This window comes from Polyodon spathula, chromosome 4 (genome assembly GCF_017654505.1).
Source record: "Polyodon spathula isolate WHYD16114869_AA chromosome 4, ASM1765450v1, whole genome shotgun sequence".
In the NCBI taxonomy this organism is placed as follows: Eukaryota; Metazoa; Chordata; class Actinopteri; order Acipenseriformes; family Polyodontidae; genus Polyodon; species Polyodon spathula.
In genome coordinates, this window is record NC_054537.1 from 78,443,479 (window position 1) to 78,457,857 (window position 14,379).

The 14,379-nt window shown below is 37.3% G+C and overlaps 1 long non-coding RNA gene across 2 annotated transcripts in view; it reads left to right on the forward strand.

Moving 5' to 3' along the window:
- The window catches only part of LOC121314904, a 76,763-nt gene that overhangs the window by 12,729 nt on the left and 49,655 nt on the right, over positions 1 to 14,379 (forward strand). The window lies entirely within an intron of this gene.

Genomic DNA, 14,379 nt, shown 5'->3' on the forward strand with positions numbered 1-14,379 from the left:
CAATATATATACAAATATTCAGTTTTAGACTTCTCTATGGGTCTCGCTAAATCCATGGCTTTCCTGTCAAAGGGAACTTCGATTACCGGTAAGTGGGGGTTTCTGGCCAGAGACCAGCTGCCACCCCTGGCAGACTGCACACAGCTGCCTTATACACGCCTGGCCAAAAAAAAACCTTCTTAGAATTAATTATCAAGTATTGCACACTCCCAAATGGACCCTCAGCAAATGGCTATGTGCCAACTGTAAAACCACATTTTTTTTTTTTATTTTCCTGGGACCAATAGCTGTTATACCCATTCTCCACCTTTTGATTCTAACCACCCAATACAGCAAATCATTCTTGGTTATAAAATGGGGACCAGTCGTATTGTTTCCAGTTTCCCAGTATACGTCAAATGCATACTGGAGGTTACTCCACATGTTCCTTTTTTAGATCACTGTAGGATATGGTTAAAGCCTCCCAACGATCCACCCGACTACCTAGTGGGTTTGGAGGCCTTTCTGCTTCCCTAGATGGTGACCTGATACATCTAGGAACTTTATTCATGGTGCACGTTCCCCCTGGAAGTCTCTGCGGTTTAGCCTGAGACCTCTTGTTTCTGACTACAGGTTTTATGGGTTTTACTAGGTTCACCCATAACTTCATCCTAAAAAGGGAAATACCTGTCAATTCCCTTTCTTGCACACTAGAGGGCCCTGGTTGGCCATCACCACAGACTAACACCTCTTGGACACGTAATAATTGCTCCAACTCAGTACAGTCCCATCCCACAACTACAGGATATGGTAACTTAAGACCTTTCTTAAAACCTTGGTTCCTATGAGTTTGTTAACCCATGTGGCTGTGTATGCAAATTATTCTTACTTCTGCTTTGTCTATGGGTTCATATTCACCTGCCAGGTCAGCTGAAATTAAACTCTGTCTAGCAAGGCTACTGACTGATTACTCCATATCTCCATAGGGATTACATACTCAGTTCTTGGCCTGTCTGCCATGTACAAGTTATTAACAGTGGTTACCAAATTACATTCCAAGTATTTTTTTTTTTTTTAAATCGGGACAATGTTGAGGAATATGGCCCCAACCAGCACAATTAAAACATTTAGCTTTCCACAGGGTGAATCTCTTAGCTCCCTTTTAACACTAGAACCGTTGGATTTTACCTAGAACCACCACGTGGGTCACTTTGACCCATACATTTCTAAACTGCTTTGTTATGAAAATGAAAGACATACTATCAGACACAACTGAAAAGTTTTATTCATGATCATCATATCCAGCATTTGCATTGCAGAAACACAATATTTAAATGAAAAATTAAACATTTATGTTTTTAAAATGAGCATATATAGCACGACTACAAACACTTACGTGGTGAATACAGTAATTACATGTCCTTTCTCTTGAAAAAAATATCCAGCGTAGATTGCTTCTCATGCCCGTTGCCTGGTTGCAGTTTGTGTAAAGATGAGAGACAGGCAACGACAGGTCATCTCTGAATTAGCGTTACCTTTGAATTAGTTAACCATGGTCTTTGTTTTCATTAAGAGAATAACACACTTGACACTGAGAAAGTTCAGTGTCAGTCAGTTGTATCCTGGCCAAACCTGTACATGAACATTCTAAGAGGGCTAAATTTACTATATTAACCCTGAGCGGTCCATTCAGTGCTTGTCGGGTGCATCAGGTCCAATTTATTTTCACATGTGCTGTTTATTTTACACGCGCTGTTTAAAATATATTTTTCAGAGTAAAACAGATTTACAAGGTCCTGTCAATAGTACATCTCTAGCCAGGCCCCACCCCTTGTTCATTGTATTTTTCACATAACTCTTTATAGTCGTGCAAATCCTTTCTTGATCACTCGTTTTATCACCAAACTCCTCAATAATGTGATCCAAGTCATTTTATTATAACATTGTATTTTTTTAAGCACACTACGCATCACAACTTGAACTTATCACTTGAGCAAAACCAAAATTATATAAAAATTGTATTTCCGATTTCATAATAATAATAATAATAATAATAATAATAATAATAATAATAATAATAATAATAATAATAATAATAATAATAATAATAATATTTTTTTTTCGGGGGGGGGGGGCATCACATTGATGTTCTACTCACAGTTCATCATTGGATTTATAGCATCAATTTTTTAAGTGTTCCTCTTCTCATCCACAACATTGAAGCAGCACTACATAAACGTTCACTGTCAACACTGCTGCAAGGCGCAGAAAAAACTTTCTTGCAGCTTCGGCCAAACTTGGTAAACGGCATTCATTCTTTTTCCAAAATTGGAGTTTTTTATTGGAAGTGTTGGCTCACTCAGATAAGTCTGGGTCTGTAGCACAACACTGTTGCTCTGTTGTCATCAATTTGTACCCAGGCACCGGTGCATTCCTCTAGTATTTCTTCTAACACTGAACAAAGGGTATTGCTTACTGTTGGAGTCATGGCAACTGGTTTCTCCTGGTTTTTGTTGGTAGGCTCTGTTGATGTTCTGTCTGTGCCATTTGTGTTGGATTGCAGCAGTTCCAGATGTGTCTACAGCATTCCCTTGGATTGTAGCCTTTTCTCATTATTTGTAAAGTACCTGTCCTTGTATCTTGGATCCAGCAGGGTTGCTATGCAATACAGCGTTTCCGAATCAATTTCACCCAACTGCATTTCCATGGCCCCCAGCAAAGTGTTTTTCACGGTTTTAATTCTGCTGTTTAAATCTGTAGCTTTGCTGAGCAGTCTCTTTAAAGCCACAATGCATGGGATGAGATCCAAAGCACAAGCTGATGACAGACTTACTTCACATGTTAGTTTTTCAAAGGGTGCTTGGACTAGCACCACCTTTTCAATTAACCCCCACTGATGCAATGTAAGGGTTGCAGGAACTTCATAGTTCGCAGCATAAGCTGCAAGAGCACGTTTGTGCTCCAAAAGGCTTAGCAACATGTAACAAGTACTGTTCCAACTTGTATTCACGTCCTGTTGTAATCTATTGGAATGCACTCCAAGCTCTGCTTCCACCCCATGTAGACAAGATTAGGCCGGTGGAGAATGTTTAAAATGCATAACAATTTTTCATCTGATAGCCAGTATATTGGAAACACTATGCTGTAATAACACACTTCATTCACAACGAGGTTCAGTGTATGTGCAACACAAGGCAAACTTGATAGACCAGAGTCTAGCATTGCCTTTGCAATGTTTCTTCCATTATCTCTGACAATCACATCTTGTCAAGGCCTATTGAAATGGTCTCTGCTGTGTGGGAGCCGCTAAACTCATGGGCCTGGAGTACTGCATTCTGTAAATTGTAATCGTTGTCAATCCATTGGGCAGTTAAACTCAGCACTGTCATTACTGAAACACCAGAGCTCCAATTATCAGTCGTGAAGCTTAGTGCGTATACGTGATCACTTTCAATGAGTGTCTGTATGTATGCGATTAAAAACAGCATTGTACAGTTCTGGCAGTGCAGTCTCCAACATATACTTTCTACTCGGTAGTGTGTAATGACACTCTAGACATTGAATGAATCGGCGAAATCCACTATCTTGAACAACTGAAAACGGTTGATCATCCAAAGCTATAAATTCAGTTAAACGTTTAGTTATTTCCTTTGCTCGGGGATCTTCATGATCAAATTGTTTTAAACAGTTTAGTGCTTGAATTAAAGCTAGCTGCGTTGACTCAGGTTCTGTGTTAACATAAGTTACATAAGTACAATAAATGTAAAACTGATTCAAACAAGTGAAGCAGCGGGTGTTTTTTATTTGCATGCAAACACATCAGTTCATTGATTTCACATTTTTTTAAACTTTAAAAAAGGAAAAACTATAAACTGAATACAGTACTGAAAACAAGTTTCAATACTATTCTCAAAACAGCAGGCTGTATTCCATAGTGCTGTTGCTCCTACAGTTTTACTCTTACATTTGTGTGGATATGTCCCCCAAAACAACAACAAACAAAGTTTATGAAATTAAACAACAGATAATACATATCACGTCTTTAACAGCTTGTATAACTAGGGTTCCATCTGTAATTTGTAACTTACGTTTATCAATAAATTCACATTTACTATTTTAACTGTCTTATCTCTTCATACAACATAAAAAGTTTTTTTTACTGAATTAAATAAAAATAACTGCTATTGTTCAAAATTGAAGATTATATAACATGGCTAGGCAATGATCTGCATGCAGCTACCAAAAATTACTAGGCACGAAACCGCTGACCCGGCAAAAGCAGATAACTAAGAACTTGAAGCATAGGTGGAAGCGACTGTAAGTGTAAATCACAGTCAGCATATACCAGGATAGAAACAAAAGTCATATCCCTCTTCCCACAGTATATAATGAGTAACAGTTAAATACATTAATAATTTATGGGTTATTTTTATTTTTTATTTTTTACATTTGCTTTTGTAATGTCTAATATTGTGTATATAAATCAGTGGTCACAAACCCAAAATAAATGTTTTCTTAACTTTAATATATGGTAAGACTAGTGTTTCAAACATATATTAACTACAAGTAAAAGGTCTTCATGAATTTATATAACAAACATGCACATACCGTACAGCGCTATAGTGTACATACTGTAAGTTACACCCCTGCTGTTTGTATGTATTTATTGTTAATGAATACAGTGTTGTACACTATTGTGGAAATATGGAAATTTAAGTTACCTGTCACAGTTGTTTTTAGGCTTCTTGTTAATGACAGAAAAGTAGGACAGCATCCCATTACGTTTTTTTTTTTTTTTTAATCAAACGTTACTATCAGTATTTACCATCAGTAAGTTTGGTGGAGTTGAACAGATACATTGAACAAATAAACATGAACTTAACTTTGTTCGTTTTTTACTTACCAGCTATGACTGTTTTTGAAACATGCCTTGTGTTTACTAATCAATTAAAATGCCTGTACTTAAAGAACACACTGAAATTTGGAGTCTTGTCGCTATACTTATAATGGTGCAAATGCTTTGTCACTGTAGGTATCACTAAGTGACAAATTACGGGGTATACTGTAGATCAATTATTAGAGTTTCGTTAAAGGTACAAATACAAGTGTTTGTACTCGTCATGGTTAATTAGGAATAGGTACAATTTGGTCACGGTTGGTACTTATAAGTTCCAAGACATTAGTACCATTAATAGGCATATAACTGCCACATGAGGTACAAAACAAGATGGTACAAATTAGTACCCTCCAGAAAAGTACAGATACTGTGCCTTGAAAGGCACATCTATAGAGACAGGCATGTGTATGTTTTTAAGTACAGATGTGTACCTTTCTTTCTAACAGCGAAGAGACACTACTACTGTATTATATAGTTAGTGTTTACCAATTTACGAAGATAAAATTTGAAAAAATAATTTTCTGCTTCCATGTTATTCTCAGGAGGTAACCATATCTGATGACGAACATTATCAAATGGAAATGCAACTTCCACTACAGTCGGGTTGTAGTGTCAGTTAAGAATGATCAATTATCTTGAATACTGATGTTAAATAATCCATTTTGCATTGACATTCTAGTTCTAGAGAACATAAATATTTACCATAGAATAGAATTTTTAATTTAATCAGAAATTCTAATTAATGTTTAAAAATATACATTTACATTTTCCATTAATTTATTCTTTCGACATTCAGGAAATCACATCCTTTCTTCCTGAGACAAGAGAAGCAGTACAAACTGAAGAAGGAAACACAGATCCTGTAGGTTATGTTAAAAAAGGGGTTGTTTTGAAACACTATTTAGATGTAATTTAAATAAGCACAATTTAAAATCATGACACCAAAGATTATAGGAAATGTTTTTAAGATAAACATCTTTGTAAATGTTCTGTTAAAATTTCATATATAATTTATTAAATTGTGATACCTCCAATAACAGCAGTATTTTTTTCACTGTTTTATAGCTTTTATATTCCAATAAGACATTATCTGCAAAATCTATTGGGTAACAGGGATGTGCACAGCAGTCTTGTAAAACACTCTTTTGAAATATCCTCTAACTACTGTGGCATACAAGATGGTGTGTTGTATAGAGCATTGCTTAAAGAAAGCTCTCTAGCCAAGAGTGTGAAAGGCTGGGGTACGTTACGAGGCACATTACACCATTTTGTATGAGTCATACAATGGATGCTTACTGGGAATGATTAAAGGCACACAATGCATTCCACATCAGATATGTAAAAATTCCTAATTGAAAAGAATGTGCCTTTGTATGCCCACAATATCCAAGGACTGATAAAGGTGAACTGTTTAATTTGCTAATAAAGAAAAAAGAGGAATGAACTTCAGAGAAGAAGTTGATGAAGTTGTAGCTTTAGGAAGACAAAATCAGAACCTCCTGAAAATGGAACATTACCTTTCACTTCATAGTACTGTTAATGTAGATTGAAATATTAATGTTAATTATTATGACAGAATAGTGGCTGGTAGTTAAATACTTCATTCAAAACTCTGTGTTAAAGTATAAAAGTGTCATAGTTATACTGTAGTCTTAAAAAAGGGCTAATTTTTCTCAATAGACTTTTATTGTTGTTGATCTTGGTACTGGCAGAAAATGCTATTCATTTGGAAGGTACTTTGAATCCTTGAGGTATAAAATATGTTCTAATTCTGGAGTCACTATAATGCTAAGCCACATTGTTCCAGTCTCTCTTGAGTTGGAACAACTTGTTTGCAGTGGAAAGCAACCTCATACAAGAGAAATGTGTTTTTGTGCAAATTCCAGGGCAAAATCTTGCTTTTGTATGCAAACAACCAAATTGTGTTAAACTCCACAGATAAAATAAATTAAAACAAAATATTAAATGGAAGAAAACCAGACATTTTAACTGCCTTTAATAAAATAGTGTATAGTTCCTACTTTAATTTCTCACTTGTATTAAAAGGGTATTCCTCAAGTTTATATTTTTGATTCTGACAAATATGTTTGCATATATTCTGAATTTAGAGGAATTAAAAAAAAAAAAAAAAATTATAGCTCCTTGGTAAGATTAAAAACAAAAAAAAACTCAGTATTGAGAGTTTGCCTCAAAGAGCCTGGTTTGTGAGAGCAGGTCACCTGTGACTGATGTTGTTTCTATTAGTCAATAGAATTTTTTTTTTTCCATCAAAAATATTTACTGAGACCGATTACCCGGAAGTATACTAAAGAAGGTGATTAGTATCTTGCATATAAACGATATGTATTGTTATATACAATTCCTATGCTTTGCAGGGATTTTTCAGATGCATTCTATATTACGTAGCTAGCTGTTCTTGTACACTTGCAATCTGCTTTGAAATGCATTTTCTAAACCTGTTTTTGCACTGCTGTAAACAACTAAATGGTAACTAGGAGTGTACATAGCTTTTTTCTGCTCTGTACAGGGTTCGACATTAACTCATGGCCTGGTAGTTATGAAGCACCGCAGGCCCAACTGGGCTACTAACGCAGGAAAATGGGTCAGTGTGCCAAAAAGCTGAAAGCTGAATTTACAAACCCATTTTTAAAAACATACCCACCCAATAACAGCGTATTTGAACTTGTCTGAACTTTCTTGCAACATGTTGTATTTGTTGTACAGTCAGCATCTGAAACTACATACTGAAGTGCTGTTGGCAATACTCATTACCTCGACATTGACAATTTTTTTACAATTGTGTGGTTTTGTTTTGTTTTTTACAATTAAGCAACCAAATGCACCAATAAGCCAAAAGTAAAGTAAAATAAACAATGATACACATCATCTGAATGGTTAAACAAATAATCATTGTTTATTTTATTTTTGAATGGCGCTAACAACACACAACCTAATTCAATACTCTGCTATTGACTTGCCAAGCAGGGTGACACAGTTTTGTACTTATTATTGAGCCAGTTCAAATTGTATCTGGCCCAGTAAAAACACTACCTCAGTGGCCCAAGGGGACAGTAGTAAAAAATCTAAATGTACACTCCTGTACTGAGGAATACAGTAATAGTCAATGTGTAGTATTGAAACAGCTTAGAAAAATAGATTAAATATATTTTAAATGGAACAATAAAACCACATATTTAATATACATTTTGACATGAATTCATATATTTTTGTACATATTTAATTAACATATGGCTTTTTAAAAAATATGTAACTATACATATTCCATATTGGCAATATATGAATGGTATATGGAAAATATATGGGTTTTACACAGGCTCAGTTTAAAAAATCACAGTGCATACCTTATTTCATTACATTTCTTGGCTTCCAAGGAAAATACTATAAAATGTTGTTTTGTTGTCATCCTACTAGTGTTTGGGGTTTGTTATTTTGACGTATTTTCAAAAAGAAGCCTGCTCCATGTTTTTGAAATGAGGTGTGTACTTGATTTGCCTCTCTTAGACCTTACTAAAAATGTATATCATTTAGAAAGCAGTCATGTATTTGGAGACACACCTACAGTGTTAAATATTGAATGGTAACTATGCACATTATTAAGGGTTTCTCTCTTGAGAACATCATATGCACTTTGGCAGCTCAAGGGCTCACAGTCAATAATGTGCAATCTGAGTTGACAGAAATCCAGCTAAAATATATTACTGAACACAAACGAAGCAGTACAGTAATGTATTTGTCATGCTCAGTTAATCTACTTTGAATTGTGGCTGTTAACTGTGATTCTTCTAGTTGACTAATCACTAGTCAGTGCTAGCCCTACTTGTGGTAGCCCAGATATTTATCAGAACGTTTCTGGTAACAGTATTAGGCTTGAAATAGACAGAGGAAATATGATAGAGCCACTTACTGCACAGCAACAAAAATGTTCTATACAGCATTCATCATCTTAACAAAACCTTTTACAACTGCAGCATACTATAACTTAGTTTAATACGTTTGTCAGGTGAACTAATAATAAAAAAACGAAGTCATTAATTGCACCTACAGTATATAACTCTGAACTCTAATAAATCTAGCGGCAGCAGTATTATGACTATACTAGTGGGTATTCATTAGCAAATGTGGAGCTGCTAAAGACACCTAACAATAATGAACAGCTAAAAGGGTAGTCATGTTTTATTCATTGTTTCTAATCCAAAGTCACCAGTTATAAATCGCCCAGTTTTCCGCTGTGTTTATTCTATCTTTTCCACAGCAAGTATATGCAGGTTTCCAGTGATACTAGAATTAGTGTGCACATCTCTGGCTAATAGCATTGAAATTTTTAGTGCTGATGCTTTTTTTTTTTTTTTTCAGATCGCCAACCTTCTGTATTTGTGAGAATGTAATCATTAAAATAAAAAGAAAGACATGTTGACGCATTGAACAATTTACCAATCGGAAATGTTCTGTTCACGAAACAACACACAATCAAGAATTACCAGCAAGTGTAAACACATTGGGCTGCATTAGGAATTATTTATTGTTTTGTGAAAGAGTCTCCTGTATATTAACTTGTGTTTCAAACTTTACACTGACAACTATAAGTGGAGATTCATACAGAACTATAGAGACAACTTCTTATCATTAAAATGTCTGTTCAGTAACAGTTACACCTGGGAGAAGACATTTTGTTTATGTAACTTCAATTCTCTGTGACTAAAAATAAGGTTTTGTATGAACTGGCATAATACACTAAATACTGTATTAGTGTAATATCATATTTGAAAGCTGTACTATTGTTTATTACATGCCATATGTTGTGACTCCTGCCAAACATTTCCACACCTCCTGATGTGCCTCTGAAGTGACATTTTGGTCTGTACTTACCTTCTGGAACCTACAAAGTATGACAACATGGCCTGGAAGATAGCGGATAGTAGAAACAAATAAAAATGTTGAACTCGCTAGACACTACTGAATCCTCTGTCCAACAAGACATAACTGTGTCGAAAGTCAAGAACTTAAGACATGTTCGACATGCTCCCTACTCACTGAAGTCATTGTAACGTGATTGTAAGATGTGATGTAACATATCCAGCTTTTTATTGCTCTCTCATTTAGGCAGTATTTAATGCAGCCGATCTTAAATAAACAATACATTAAAAGTTAAATCACATCAAGTGGCATGAAACTAACAGAACTCTTTCAAATTTGAGTATCTTTATCTTAACATAATAATACTAATATAATTGGTTAAGTCTCAGCTCATGAAGCTAAAACAAGATGTGACGTACAATTTCAGTTATAAAACATACATAAAAAAAAATAATACTTGCCTGATGTCTAGATTATGCACACTTTAGCATACACTGGATACTCTACTTATCTGTTCAAATGTACTGGTTTTAATCTATTTCTTTTTTATTTGTGGGGACACGACCCATGACACATACTGAGGAAATAGCCTACGTCATTAAAGAACTTTGATTCACAAAATTAATTGTAGATTCACAAAAATAAATGTACTGACATTCTTAAACATGCAGTTACTCCAAACTACCTGCAATGCATTGCATTTTATATTAGATAAATTGCTGTTTCAATTCAATATATTGGATTCCCTGAATCTCACAGCTCTTTTAATGACATCAACAGGAGGACAGGATTTTTAAAAGCCAGCTGGGTTTATCGGATCAGCATTTTCAATGACAGGCCTAAGTTAAAGGTTACAAAGCAAAGCTTTATAGTTTAGCATGACCAATTACAGTACTAAATGACTGATGGCAAAGCTTTGGAATTTCCTAGTTCTGCTAGGTGTGCCTGACAGGGCAGAGATAAAATACCTTTTTATATATGCGGATGCAGTTCACTTTTATTAAAGGTAAATGATCTGCATGGTGTTATTCTGTCACAGAGTCATGTATATAAATTGAAACCTGTCGATTGAACAGTTATAGAATGTATTCGGCTCTCAAAAGCAGAACTAAGAAATGTAATGCCTAACAATACTACCTTAAAAACTCATTAGCATCCAGCCAAAACCACACTGAGCCGTCTAACAAATAGTGCTGCTTTACAAAATATCCTTTGTAATTGTATTGGCAATCTTTTTTTTTTTTATTAGCTTTTTATTAGCAGTAGAGCTGAACTAGTTTTCTACAATATTCATCACAGATTATTCTTCCTTTGCTTTCTTTTTGCTTCAAAAGGTACATACATACAGATAAAATATGTAAAATAATTAGACAGATTTTACATCATAAAAAAGACATATATTATACGTAAGGCCCTGTGTAAATCGTGATTTCACAGGCGGCACGGAAACCGTAAAATTAGCCCAATACTGCAATTTGAACAATCTTCTTAAGAAATTAAAATAAATTATTTCAGAATTATTATTTATATTTCTTTTTGTTTTTTTTTAAATCACATTAAGAAACTGTACAGCTCTGCTGTGTGCCTGCGTGTACTATTCACCATGCACATAGTGCTGTGCAGTGATTATGTCATGTGACTATGTGCAATCTAGATGGGAAATTCAAATACTACACACTGTAAACAAAAAAAATGGATGTCTCTAAAAATGTGTCTGCAGCAGATCATGTAAAGCAGTATCCAGCAGGAGTTTTTTTTTTCCTGATTGTGAGCACGCACGTAATGAAAGCTGTGTTCAAGGTTTTCATGTGTTCAAAGAAAATAGCAGTTACATCTTCAGGGACTGTTGTAAGCCCAGTTGTTAGTGTTTCCGAGTTTGATGGTGTGTGGTGCTCACTGTTAATACAATATAGAGCAGTCCACATTAACAGTTACAACTGAATTGAAATGTACTTTGGCTTTAAAAAAAGAAAAGACCAACAATGCAGGTGTATAACAGAGAACAGGTAACAAGACAAAGTTGTTTATTTGTTGTGGAAATGAACTGAAATATTATTACTCCCATTAAAAAGCTAATGCATTATATTACATCGATATTTACAAATGTAATATTATTAAAGTAACAGGTTAATTAAGTAATGAGTTACCCCAACTCTAATTATATAGAATGGTGATATGTTGACGGGCTAAGTTAGACAGGTTTTATTGTATTAGCAATCAGTTTAGGTGCTGTATAAAAGTGCTTTTATTTATTAAAGTCTCCTACTTTATTTAAATGAATTCAAACCAAAAAAAAGTTAATGAAGACTTCACAGCATATCTACTGTAATACATTTGCAGTCATTAGGTCAACATATCATGGATGCCCATCAGGTAAGGATGTAAAATTAGGGTAAAATTAAACAAATCCAGTAGGGTTTATTATTCAGCTTTGTGCTTGTTTTATCTTATTGACGTTTACTGTTTAATAAGACGTCAATACTACACTTTTCTTTGAGGGTGTGAAGAAAATAAAAGAAAATGCAAATCCTGTATTATTCTTCTGCAGTTCCGCCGCCCCCGACTGAAGCTGACAGAGATGCGGGCAACCCGGACACTCGATGGTTAACTGCTGCTACTTGGATGGTGCCGCAACATCCCCAAGACGGCAGGAAATGGGACCATGGAGGAGGGAACCATGGACCCCGCAACTCAACTGCATTGTAGGATGAACAGGAGAGGGCACCTTCCTTAATGCCACTCCACACTGAAGGTGTACCATGCACCACACTCATCGACACAGGGTCTTCCATCACGATTGTCTGCCCCGATGTGATACATAGAGCCAGGGCCGACTGGAAGGAACGTGTCCACCCGTACCCTAGTACAACTGAGGATGGTTACCATTGAGCTGGCCCTAATGGAAGGAAGATGATTGCTGAAAGCATAATACAGAGGAGTAAGCAGGTTCCATGAAGTCTGGCTGGCTACCATAAAAGACCCTTGCAGCCTGGGCCCAGATTTCCTTCAGAGTGTGGATACCGTACTCAATCTGCACCACAGAAGCATAATGCCCACCACCCATTTGCGAGGGGCTTTGCCCAGAGCAACGTAGATGTCTGTAAACACTGCTGACTGAGTTCCAGGACACCTTCACTGCATGGCTTGAAAAAACAAGCCACACTCACCTAGTCCAACATGTGATTGGCATGCAAGAAGCTAACCCCATCCGCCAACAACCATGCTGCCTCCTCATGGCCCGACAAGACGCTACAGATCTCATATTGAGGGAAATGCAAGTGACGGATGTCATCAAGCCCTTGGAGAGCCCTTGGGCTTCTGCGGTAGTGCTAGAACAAAAAAAAGGATTGGGCTTGGCAGTTCTGCGTCGATTACTGCCGTCTCAACAAGGCTACAATAAAAGACTCCTACCCCTACCCTGCATTGATGAGTCACTGGACCTGATGGCTGGTTTGGCATGGTTTAGCTCCCTGGACCTCGCAGCGGGTACTGGTAGGTTTAACATGCCCCTGAAGCCTGCCCCAAGACCACCTTATCCACGGAAAGAAGATTGTGGCAGTTCTCTTCCCCTTCAGCCTGTGCAATGCATCCACCACCTTTGAAAGGCTGATGGAGTGAGTGCTGACAGCATTCCCCAACTCTACCTTGTCTACTTAGACAAGCTGCTGGTCCACACCACAACCTTTGACGAAGCCCTGGCTAACCTGCAAATTGTGTTACGGCGCCTTGAGACCACCGGACTGCTTCATCACGATAAGTGCTGGCTGATGCAACATGAGGTGGCATTCTTGAGACATAGAGTGGGGAAAGACAGGATCCATCCTGACCCCAGCAAGATCGAGACCATCCACAAGTGGCCCCCGCCAATCAACAGCAGCTGCCGGGCTTCCTGGGTCTGGCTTCATACTACCGACGCTTTGTGCACCAGTTCATCACCATCGCCACCCCCCTCCTCCAGTTATTCCACAAAAACAAACACTTCCTATGGTCTGCGCGGTGTGCAGATGCTTTCGACTCCCTGAAAGGTACGTTGATCCAGGCCCCCATCTCCAGTGTCAGAGTTGCCATTCCTCCTTGATACTGACACTAGCTATCAAGGACTCAGGGCAGTGCTGTCGCAAAAGATGGCTGGAGGTGAGTGAGTCATTGCATACTTCAGCTGAAACTTCAACCGAGTGGAACGCAGGTATTGCATTTACCCCAGAGAACCCCCAACAGTGGGAGGCAATTCACACCAACCACGCCTCCATCCAGTGGTTGGTTAATTTCAAGGAGCCACAACCACAACTCGCCCGCTGGTTGGAGCAACTCCAAGAATATGATTTTGCCATCCAACATCGGGCAAAGACCTATCAGAGGCATGCCATGAGCTCACTGTTGCTCCAGCCATGGAGTGGAGAGCACAACAGGAGAAAGACCCAGACTGACAGCCAATCTTTCAATGGCTTGGAGGAGGCACGCGCCATCTGCTCCCCAGCTATGAAGGGACTGTGGCCTCAGTGGTGGTGGCTTGGCCGTCCAAGAAGAGGTCCTGCAACGGCATTGGTTGGAGCCAGTGTCAAGAGAGGAGAGATGGCACACTACAATCAGCAGTTCTGAATGTGGTTCACAGAGTACATGGCACAGGA